Genomic DNA, 12,486 nt, shown 5'->3' with positions numbered 1-12,486 from the left:
CAAACGATCTCATGCAGAACGCCTCGACTTATGACATCATCTCTTATCCATATGCAATCATTACCGAAGGTGTACTTTCACAAACCACTGCCGCAAGCTACTAATCACTACCACCAACTCTTCGACCACCGCCATGAAGCTACTTGCCCGGACTACTAATCCCCATCATTCTGCCAGACCTATGAGGGCAGTTCTCTCGTGCTATCCTAATCTCCACCCCTCATTTGGGACATCCTTTACACGTGGTGAGCAAGGATACACTCTCAATCTTTATAAATACCCCTCCTATGAACTACGCCAGACCTGATTCTACTCTCCCCCATACAACCCAGAGTAAGATATGTAGGCAGTTCGCTCTCAAGTCGAACTCGGTCTCATCCAATGACCTATTCCAGTCCCCCAGTGACTGTTTGTAAGGGAAAGCCAAATCACACCTTTACACTACTTAAAAAATTATTTATTGATTAATGACATATCTTTTTCACAGGATCTATTAAATTGTCCGTTTTCTTCAAAAAATTGATGAAGCGTAGAGGTAGAGGTTCGTTGCGTTTATGAAAGCGGTGTTATGTGTATGCAGAAATGATCAAGAATATGTGATGTTTGCAAATTTGTCATATATTGTACATAAGAAGTATGTATGATTTTCGGTAGTGTTTCAATTATAGTAGTGTTATTCCTTAATTACACGTAGGAAGTGTTTTAATTAGAATAGAAAGGGTTTCACATAAGAAGTGTTTCAATTAGAATAGGAAGGTAGAGATCCACGTGGCGTAGCAGACTCAAAATCTTTGATCTTAGAGTGTCACGTGGCATAGTAGACTCAAAAGCTTTGATATTAGAGTGCCACCTAGGAGAGAGAAAAATCTCAACTAGAACTCTATTCTTTAGTATATAGACTAGAATTTAACCCGTGGCTACGCCACTCAAGTCATTATGGGTTTTCCAAATAATTGTACAGAATTGATCTAACTTGAATGACATTTTTACAATACGAATGTATAGTAACGTGATCTCGAAATTACCCTTGTCTTCAACCTGAATGATTCTTGATTTTGTTTCTCACCATTTACTTTGTATCTAACAAAGTAATATAAAACCTTGGAATTCTTCTCCTCTTTCTTCTCAGCTCACAAAGCTTTATGGATAACAACCGATGGAACTAAGTTATCTCAGCCCACCCCGATCGAGAGCATTGATTCCTGAGGCATCTTAAGTTTCCAAACCTTAAGTAGCAAATCACTTTAACATGGATTATCATTTTCCTTTCTCTATCGAACACCTACCTGCACACTTGCACTGCAAATAAGATCAGCATATTGAACATTTGCTTACATGAATTAAAGGATAACATGTTGTAAAAAGTGAGTACCATTGTCTATTCGTATCATGCTCTTGAAAATTTTTGAGTATCCACAAAATGTCTAAATGTTGAGATAAATATAATTAAGTGTCCACATCCTTCAACACATAAAACCCAATTTCACAATGCTCAAATGTTCAATTGATACTAGTATAACTTAATGACACGCAAGGAGGCAAAATGCAGAATATTTGGCACCATCGAACATTCAATTGTTGCAACCTTGGTTTTCCATATATTAATATATATAGACTTCAACTATTTGTTGCAGGCATAGTCTCCATTCCCCAAGCAACTGAAAAAATTAGGGTCACTAACTACATAGACAATGTCACCTGCAAGATATGTAGAAAACAAAATTATATAAAATATTACTGATTCATTTGCCATCACTCACTTAATGCAAAATAGGGTGCCAATAAGTTTTAGGAAACACAATCCAAGAAAAAAAAATGAATTAAAGATTCTTAACCTGGATGGCCTAAATATGGTGTGCCAAGTAACAGAGCAACAATTGATCATGGTGATCAGGTGATGCCTATGATAGGCCTCTCATTACTGTGGTATCCAGACTTTCATTTGAACCCCACAGAGCCAGACTATAAGTGGTAATTAACCTAACTACCATTACCACCACTTGGGAATAGAATCCATCTACTGAGTCTGAATGAAGTAAAATTCTTTATTGCTACTTTTGCGGTTATGCTTCCACCGAGATTGTAAGAAGTAGTATTCTACAATCGAAGCGAAGATGTTTGGGTTCATGATGTTTCGGTGGTGGTTTATGAACTTCTCGTGAGCTGCACCGAAGTTCTCAAAGTAATGTTGGAAACCAAAATGCGGGTACCTCTCATACCATGTGTCCTACTGAACATGAGTGTCCCAATGCTCTCCACGTACAGCTACTTTTTCCGTACTTGTGTACCCAACCAGAGCCATTGTGACCTTCCCCCAATGTACGGTTCCACCGCTCCCATACTTTTCTTCCCACCACGTCTCTCCTTGCTTGACACCTTGGCCATATTGATTGAAATTCTCATCCCACTTGTCGCCCCATTTTGTCCATCCATCACCCTCTAAGCGCGGCCTACTTGTCGTTGTATTTTATATCGCTACCGTGCCCATCGTGACTTCTCTCCCCACTGCAAAAATACAAATACATTAACAATATTAACGTAAGCAGAAAACAAACATTGTATAGATTGTGGAGTTTTACAATTCATGTAAGAATAAAAGAAAAAAAAAAAAAACTTGATAAAATACCTCACCAAATGCAGCACGTTCACTGGTAGAAGTAGTTTGTGTCTTATCCATGCTGAGGATCGGAGAAAATGGAAAACAATAAAAATTTTATGAGAACTTGGCAGACTACAAAATATTGATAATCAATAACTTGTTGAGCAAAAAACAAAATAAATATGACTGCATTGAATACTAATCACTAACAACAGATTCAAGAGCCATATTTTGGGGAATGTTAACTTGCTTCACATTTTTTTTTTCTTTCCTATGAACAATCTATCTAATCAATAAGTAAAAAGAACTTCTAAAGTAACGGTTTCCATTCCATAAGTTATTTTGATTCAGGCTTATCAATTGAAGTGTTCTCTTATATGGTTTTCAAGTGTTTATACAGGTGTATAGTGCCGCTCAACGACACAAATTCTATGTGTGCGAAGGGAAAAATCAATTGCTTGGTGTTTGCTTAGTCAAATAAGCCAGCCAATGTTGATAACTGGAATTATGAAAAGCCAATATAATACATAAACTTTCCCTAATAAGCGTTGATAACAAAGAATTTTTATATAAGTTAGCGTTGATAACAAAGAATTCTTAGATAAGTTGGTAGTAATTCCAAAATATGAGTTTATATAGTAAGTGTTGGGAGTTTCCCAATCACACTAATACTCTATAGAAAGTTTGCGAAGAAGGAAGAAAGTGATTGTACTTCATGGCTCGTTGATCGAGATTGAGAAGAAAGTAATCTGTGAGGAGGTGTTGGGCAGTCTGGAGAAGGCTAATATCATCAGTACGTTAAAATTTAGATAACTTCAGATAAATTTAGATAAGTTAGAATTTAAATAAATTAGATAAGTTTCATAAATTCTAGATATGTTAGTATAGTAATTTCTTTGAGTATATTTTCATAAAGATTGTTTCCTAATTGGAATCAACTTACTCTTTAATCGTGCCGGTCTACCGTCAGATGTACTGATTGTATTAACTATTAGCCATCCGATGTAGACTTCACACAACTCTTTAGTTTATAGTGAAAAAGAAGTAGGACTCTTAAAAGATATAGATTAAAATTGAAAGTGGAAAAGAGGTAGGACTCTTAAAAGAAGTAGGACTCTTAAAATATATAGATTAAAATTGAAAGTGGAAAAGAGGTAGGACTCTTAAAAGAATGTAGGACTCTTTAGTTTAGAGTAAGTAGGACTCGATTTTAAAATAAATTGATTTATCACCGTAGGATTGTCCAAAAACTGCTTTCTTCTGGACCGCTTGATATAACAGCATAAAAAACCAAACTGCTTTATTATATAGATTAGATATAACCCGTGCCGACGGAACGATTGGTTATGAGGTGCTTATTATGTTGTTTGTGGCACTGAATGTAACTCTACCGCATTCAGTATACAACATTTTACCATGACTATATCCCAATCATTCTATTGATTTTATGCAAACCTTTTCTCAACCAAATGGGAATTGGGGACATTCCCCGGATACCTTTTGGTTAATACATGTTGATAAGTATATTCTTCTAACAAAGAGTACTACACCGGTCCAAAACTCAAAGATGATAAGGAATTGAAGGAGTTCTTTGAGAAGAGCATGTACCTCTATTATAACCAAATTAGAACAAACATCCTACTTCAAATTTTAAGAAGCTTCAACATTCATGGTTTTTTCAGAAGCTTTAAGAAATTTGTCTTGAAACTCACTTAATGGGCGACACTTCATGGGCACTTCTTCATGCAAGAAAGGACTCAAACCAAAACCCATTGAAGCCCTTCCACATAATTAAGGTGTTGGCAACTATTTAATAGCCCCTTAATTTTGTTAATAAGATTCATCAAATTCATTCATTATATACTTAAATTTGGTATTGAAGAGAACCTTCAAAGCTTTTCGACACCCACATTGGAACATATTAACCGGTCTTTAAATTTGGTTGGAGTTGGCTAGTGCATGGAAAGTTGAAGTTATCTCGACCAGTGGGCTTTTTGAGGACATCTTCCGACCCAGTCTCATGGCTTTCAGTTAGGAAGAGGACGTTTGCATAAATAGGTAAATCAAGTTCATGCTTTAGATTCTTGAATCTAAGGTCTTTGTTGAATTCACGATCTACGATCCATACTGTAAACTGTAAAGGTGTTCCCCTAGGTAGTACCCAATTCCTAAGCATATACAATGCAAATATTTGAAACGACAAAATTTTTGTTCATTAAAAGTTGCACAGTTTGCACATACTTTTTCTTTGTTGAGTGTTCAAGTATTTACAGTGGTCAAGGAGAATAGTTATTTTTTCGACAACTAACATCAAGGAGGATAGTAACATAGATCTACTCGTCTTTATTCCAGTTGACATGAGACTCATTTCAAGAAAATCTCACACTTAGTATTCTAATTCTCCCACATTTGAAGTCATGTAGGTGTCACTTTATGTATTTTCTTGGCACATTTCAGCTGCATGCGAGATTAGATGTTACATCCACCATATGTACAGAAGTTGGTATCTTTGAGGTAATTTTCAAGACATTCATCAATCTTCTATTGACCTTGAATCGGAAGGTAAGCTTCGAATAATAGAAAATATGCATTCATGCAGTTGAGGAATTAAGTAACATTGCTAAATCGAAGAGGTCAAGAGTTCAGATTATTACCATTAGAAGTGGTTTTGATCTAGCACTGCACTTCACAGTAACTGCACATCTCCTTGCAATTAGCTTAGGGTGCGTTCTTTCTTCTTTTAAAATTTTGAAATATGAAACATTGGAAGTGATTTCGAACTTACACTTGATCTAACACTACACTTCACAGTAACGGAACATCTCTTTGTAATTAGCTTAGAGTGCGTTGTTCTTTCTTCTTCCAACTTTTTTAAATTTGAAACACATCTTAGCACTTTTCTTCTCAGTGGATTCATGAGCGCCAACATAGTTGTTGATTAGCTCCCAATAGTCTCTGAAAAGCCGACAAATTTAGTTGATTATTTTCGGAGTTATCCCATTGTTCAATACAAATGACATCCGCTAGACATCCAGGAAAATAATATTAGAGCAAAATTAGAAGTAACATATTAAAGCAACATAAGACTAAGAGCATACTTTAATCAATTCAACTTCCAAGAGTCATAAACATGTTGGACTTGTCAAAAGAGGGCCAAGCATCCAAGGATCATGTATTCTTTCTATCATGTCTTCAAAACAACTACGAGCATATATATATATATAACATGGCACAATCAAGTAGTATATATAGTAGGAACTAAATGTTCAAATTGAAATCCAACCATTATTAAAGAAGAGTTCTATGTAACAACATTATTTGTCAAAGGAGTCGATGTTTCTTGAAACCTATAAATAAACTGTGTTATAGTTTCTATGTTCCCATCAATCGAATTTCTTTGGTATAAATTATCAAGGAAACATGCCAGGCCATCAATATTTCATCATACCATCTCTTATCAAATGGAACGTGGTTGTGTTATTTGTTGTATCATGCAATAACCAACCGAGGAAAATGAATCAAAGTCCATCAAAGTTCTCCAAACTTAAATATTAAGACAAATAACTAACTTCGAGCTTATAGTGTTATAGACCCCATCGATCAAGAGTTTTTGCAAAGTAATTATAGTATTGAGAAACACACATTCTCAGATTCCCAACACTGAACTCTAACTATACACCCGTGAGTAACATTCCTAGTATTCACTTGCAATAAGGAATAACATCTTTCGTTAAGCATGTGTAATAATTACTCCAAACAAAGAAAGATGTTGCTCGATCACCTTTTCATGCTAGTCTTATGATAGTATAAATCTTGTTCTAATTACATACTATTAATTATAAATTCTACTCACCTGTCTAAACTTCTGAACACCACGTAAAGTTTGGTCCAACCACACATCACTTGAGAACTACCACTCTAAACACAATCTATGGATTTCAAAAATTGCATATATCAACCACTTCATATGTGATGAAAGAGAGGTCGCAGTAGGCACAACACAAACCATAATTGTAAAAGAAATGTCTCATTACTCCATTGGTAATAGATGTCTCGTTACTCATTTTGCATTAAGCAATATATGAGAATCATCAAAGATCCAAAGAAAGGACCGATGTACCAATCAATAATCCTAAAAACACAGGCAACACTAACTATAGCAGATTACAACGGTTGAAAAATAATTTAACACTTTTAAAGGTTTGACTCCCTTCGAGACTTGATAATCCATCTATAATGCTTCAACGACTAGCTGAAATTAAAATATGGGCAGTCAATAACCCCCAACCCTTTGTTTGTTAAGTTAAAGCTGAATCTCCCAGTTGAGAAGGCCATGGGATTCTCTACCCATTGTTGAACATCCCCTAATATTCTCTACCCATTGTTGAACATCTACCCCCTAGTAAATCTCAAAGTACTAACTGTTTAGGCTAAAGAAGTTGTCACGGTTTTACACCTTACTTATGCTTATATCCAATATCTCAAGTTCACATAGTAAGCAAGGGATAAAGGGATCAACAATTTCTAATCCATATAGGGCCACCGAATAGGATTTCAGAAGAAACTTGAATATTGTATGAGTGAAACATTCTAAACGACAATTCTACTCATCCAATAATGTCATTTGTATTAGTAAGTATGCAAGATTTCAAAGTATCTGAAAATACTTGACTAATACAATGCAAGAATGCTTCCTAGAGCCGACTATCTTCATCTCTTAGACCACTTTCAATGGACATTGAAGATCAATTTGTGCAAGGAACTTACAGTAATAAAAAATACTATAGATGAATAGCTTATTGCAAAAGCAAGTATAAGCTGGGATCACTGAAATCAAACACATATTATGCATTTATGCACACTGAATTCAACACGCTCTATTAAACAATTCTTTAGCAACAACAATTGGTTCCACCAAATTATGCCCTCTTACCTATTCACACCACTTGAACACAACATGAAAAAGATCAAACCTCTTTGGTGCGCATTCCGCAAAAACTACTTTTATATCCTTCTTTTTTTTTGGGGTGGTGATATTTTTTGGGGAGGCTAGTCTCATCAAGTACTATTGTACCTTGGTTTACACTATCCTTGCTAGGAGAAACAATCAATAAACCATTTCCAATTTAAACAACTCAAAATACAAACACATTAACTCTTAAATGGCTAATTCACAATTTCCTACCAACATCAACAAAAAATATATAAAAAAAAAAACAAAAAAAAAAAAATGATCAAATATAGTAATAGATTCAACAAATAAAGTGACACTTGGATTTCTTAACAACAATTTTTTAGTAAGCATCATTTTAATTAAATCATCCAATGGAAGTATCTGAAAAAGAAACAATACCTTAATTTGAATTTCAATCCAACGATGAGGGAAATGAAGAAAATGTACATGTTTTCCTCATTGGGTTTGATCATTTCCGCGATCCCCGGCTTGAAGACGTTGCCTTCTAATTCAATGCCCTTTCACTTTTGCAAATTTATTGGTTTGTTTTAATGGAGAACGTAAGGTAGTTACAAACTTGCAATATACCTTAATACCTATCAAAAAACAAAAGGAATAAAAGGTTTAGTATGGATAGGCAGGCAACAATTAGGAAGTATGCATAAAACCTTTGCTGGGAATAAATAAAAAATTAAAATCTGACAACAATAAGAAGATATATAATTGCTGAAAATCCAATAAGAAAACGGGTTTTAGAAGCCCACACTGGTATGAAACATACTGACATCCTTACACAAATATCAATGAAAAGTACATGTTCGTAGCGCATATTGTACAACACAGAAATAGAGCACTTCTTCACCTCACATGCCCTTATTAGATATAAGGCTTAGGCAATCCCTAGATCTGAGAATCAGGTTTTGCTCCGGCTTTTGGGAACATGACGTATTCTGTAGGCAGAAGTAGGGTTGGTCGCCCTTCTGGGGTTTTGACCCGCAGTTGCTTATGAGAATGCCTCTATTTTGAGCCCAAAGAATTCTTTTTCTCAAACTAAAATGAGCATAAATACCAAAAAGAGCCCAAAGAATTCTATTTTTGTGTTGTACAATGCGCTATTAACATGTACTTTTCATTGATATTTGTATAAAAGAATATTAGGCATTACATATAAATGTCATAATAGAAATCTAACTGAAATCGTAGTCAGTTATTGGTAGAGGAAAATTCTATATGTGGTCATTAGTCATTATATATAAATGTCATAACAAAAATATCTAACTAAAATCATAATCGTTATTGGTAGAGGAGATTGAGGACAATGGAATCTTTAGTTCTTGATATCTTGCAATGAAGGACCCAAGAGGGCCAATAAGTTGTCAAACCTTCACGAAGGACTGGGAATGAGACTTCATTAGTGGGTCCACTATAAGTCAAATTTGTTTATTGCAATTAGCATTTATGAAAACACACTCTCAACTATATCTTCAATCGACATTTCCGCAAACAAAGGGGGAGTGCTTAAATTCTTGAAGGTTAAGAATGCATAAGATTTTATTTTTTATAGAAAAATAGTATCCATGCATGATTCTGAGAAAGAAAGGATGCTTTAAAACATGCTTTAAACAGTAGAGAAGTTACAAATAACGTTGTATGCTTTAAACACCATTTATTTTCTTCAACACATTAAGCGTTACAAACCACTAAAGTCGGTAGAGAAATTGCATACTAATCAAATTAACTCTTATTGAATGGGAAAGGAAAACGGAGAGCAACTATCGGAAGGAAATAATCAGTGGTGCTCTAACTCTCAATAAGTATGCGAGAGGAAAAAGATGAGTAACTGATGTGTACTAATTAATTGGGTGTCTATTAATTTTTGGTGAAGGAAAAGGAAATTGGCTAAAATTAACCTCTATGAACTAAATTTTTTGGGTGTCTACCAACATAATGCACTAAAATTAACCTTTATGTAGAGGATATGAGACAAAAGTGTTCTAAATCTGCTACCCCTCTCGCCCTCTTTTTGTTAAAAAAAAATAGCAGCTCAGAATCACTTTCAAAAGAGAAAGGATTTGAAAAGGTAGAAATCAGTGGCGTCAATACTTCAACATGCACAAACTAAACAAACAAATAAATTGGGATGTGTTTCGACCCCCACCTACGTGGCAAACGTCCATTAGTAGGGGTCTCCACTTTATTCGTTTAATCGACAGGGCTAAAGCCCAATTCGCAATATCATTGATCAATGTACAGGCCCATTAACTCATGTGTCTAAGGCTGAACCTTAGCCACATGGCTTGCCACTTATGTACATTAATTTATGTCTAGATTCATTTTCTTATCAATGAGATAATTATCAATTAAGAGTTATGTTCAATTACGATTACTTGAGCTACAAGAAATCTCTACTCTACACATATAAATACAAAACTATTTTTCATAAAGAACTACGTTCTTGAGACTTGATCCCACTGATAGTTTGGGTACGTAGGTAACCGCAAGGTACAGTCTCATCATTCCCCCGATCACCATCATTTTTCTAATTACTTTTCTACGTTATTCGTCTTTTTCATCAACACTTGGTGTTTTGATAATATTTGGTCGAAACATAATTGGCGCCGTCTGCGGTTCTTATGCAAAACCGACGATCACGTTCTACAAAAGTTATAACGAATACTCGACGAGCCTAAGTTCTCGATGCACTTACTGACGATCATCGCGAATGTGCGGTGCAAGGTCAACCTGGCGATATCGAACTACTCCCTCCTATTCCTTTTCAACATCCGATTGCATACGACCCGGCTATCGTTCCACCGAAGCCAAATTATTCAAAGACGGTTATTGCCTCGACGATTCTTCTTCATTGCATTCATGGATAATGTCCGGCCATATGTCTCGAGGCATTCTTGTATTGAAAATATTACACCGGCCTTGTTTCATCTTTGTCACGACGCCTTAAGCTTATTTCAAAGAAGGAATAGTCGAAGTTTATACTTGTCGAATATCCGCTGCGCAAGTTTTTTCGCAACGTCTACGGATAGAGCCACAGAATGGAAAAGTTACCTTAGTGTTTACAACAATGTCTTTGACACTCATACAATTAAACAGAGACAAACTTTGGTTTCGCTAATGACTGATTTTCTTATTGATGATATTCCTATGTCGAAAGCATTACTCGATGAGGAAAACGTCGATCTCTAATTGTCATTACCTCCCGGGGGCGATGACTTGAAATATATATCGGATATATCAGCTAATTGCTAGATTTACACCGATAGTTCGCATAGTATGTCCGCCTCCGGTCTTGTTTGTGTCATCTTGAAGCTGAATGAAGACATAATTGAGAGGTCTCTACATTGAGGATTTGACACGTCAAATAATATGGCCGAGTCTGAAACTGTCATTTGTGGTATACGCACAACTCTTCACCTTGGGGCGACTAAGTTACGATTAATTATTCTAAGTTAGTTGTTAGCCAATTTGAATGATAATATGCGGCTCGCAATGATAGAATGAACGTTTATTTAGACTTCGTTCAACGAATTGCATGAAATTTTATATCTATCATTATCGACAAGATCCGGCGTTATGATGTAAGGCATTCTGATTCTATCGCATACTTATCCGTGGAAAATCAAGTCGTCACTGTTATGACAACACTGGATTAACCACTTATGCTGTAAGATGATTCCAACGAGCTTGGCACTAATAATGTCTCGGTATCTACCGACGACGATCATGCAGCTGACGATGCTCAGGAATTCCTGATGAATAAAAACTTTATCACAGCAGCACAAGTCTCAATCCTATCCTTCGTTGTTTGGGCAGAACGAACAATTTACTAGGCCCTCAAGAAATTCATTGGGGACTATGTGAACACCACTCCCGGGCTTAAGTCTCGCTCACATAGCAATGACCCAATGGTATTGGTGGCCATACATGCCAAAGGATGTTAAGTGTTTGTCCGAGAAGTGTATGCCTTGTCAAACACATGATATATGATATGGGTCAACTTCCCGCGACGAAGCGTCATCCAATCCATAAACCTTGGTCATTTACGAAATGGGGCCTTGACATTGTTGGTTTATTTCCGACAGCCCTTGACAGTGTTCGTTTCTGGCTCATCGCAACAAATTATTTTACTAAATGTGCGGACAAAATTAACAAATTGAATGAAAAACCTGAGTTCTAATGTTATAATTTTGTTTCCATCGCAACATTACTATCGCTACGACAAAATCGATTTTAAATTACCACGTTTAATTTTGTGGGTCCTAAGTTGAACGCTTTTACGCCGCTTAGTCGTTACTATCGCTATAACAAAAATCAATTTAAATTACCACGTTTAATTTCGTCCTAAGTTGAACGCTTTTATTTCGCTTAGTCGTTACTATCGCTATACGATAAAAATCGGACGAAATTACCACGTTTAATTTCGCCTAAGTTGAACGCTTTTACGCCGCTTTAGTCATTATTATCGCTATTTACGACAAAATCGGCGAAATTACCACGTTTAATTTTCGGTCCTAAGTTGAACGCTTTTTTCCGCTTAGTCGTTATTATCGTTACGACAAAATCGGGCGAAATTACCACGCGTTTAATTTCGCCTAAGTTGAACACTTTACGCTTTTAGTCGTTACTATCGCTATTTATTGACAAAATCGACGAAATTACTACGTTTAATTTTCTAATCCTAAGTTGAACGCTTTTACGCTTAGTCGTTACTATCATCTACGACAAAATCGACGAAATTACCACGTTTAATTTCACATGGATGGGTCTAAGTTGAACGCTTTACGCCGCTTAGTCGTTACTATCACTATAACAAAACTGGCGAAATTACCACGTTTAATTTCACAAATCTAAGTTGAACGCTTTTATGCTTTCGCTTAGTCGTTACTATCACTACAACAAAATCCGGGCGAAATTACCA

This window comes from Coptis chinensis, chromosome 5 (assembly GCF_015680905.1).
Source record: "Coptis chinensis isolate HL-2020 chromosome 5, ASM1568090v1, whole genome shotgun sequence".
Classification (NCBI taxonomy): domain Eukaryota; kingdom Viridiplantae; phylum Streptophyta; class Magnoliopsida; order Ranunculales; family Ranunculaceae; genus Coptis; species Coptis chinensis.
Note: the sequence above shows the minus strand (reverse complement) of the source record.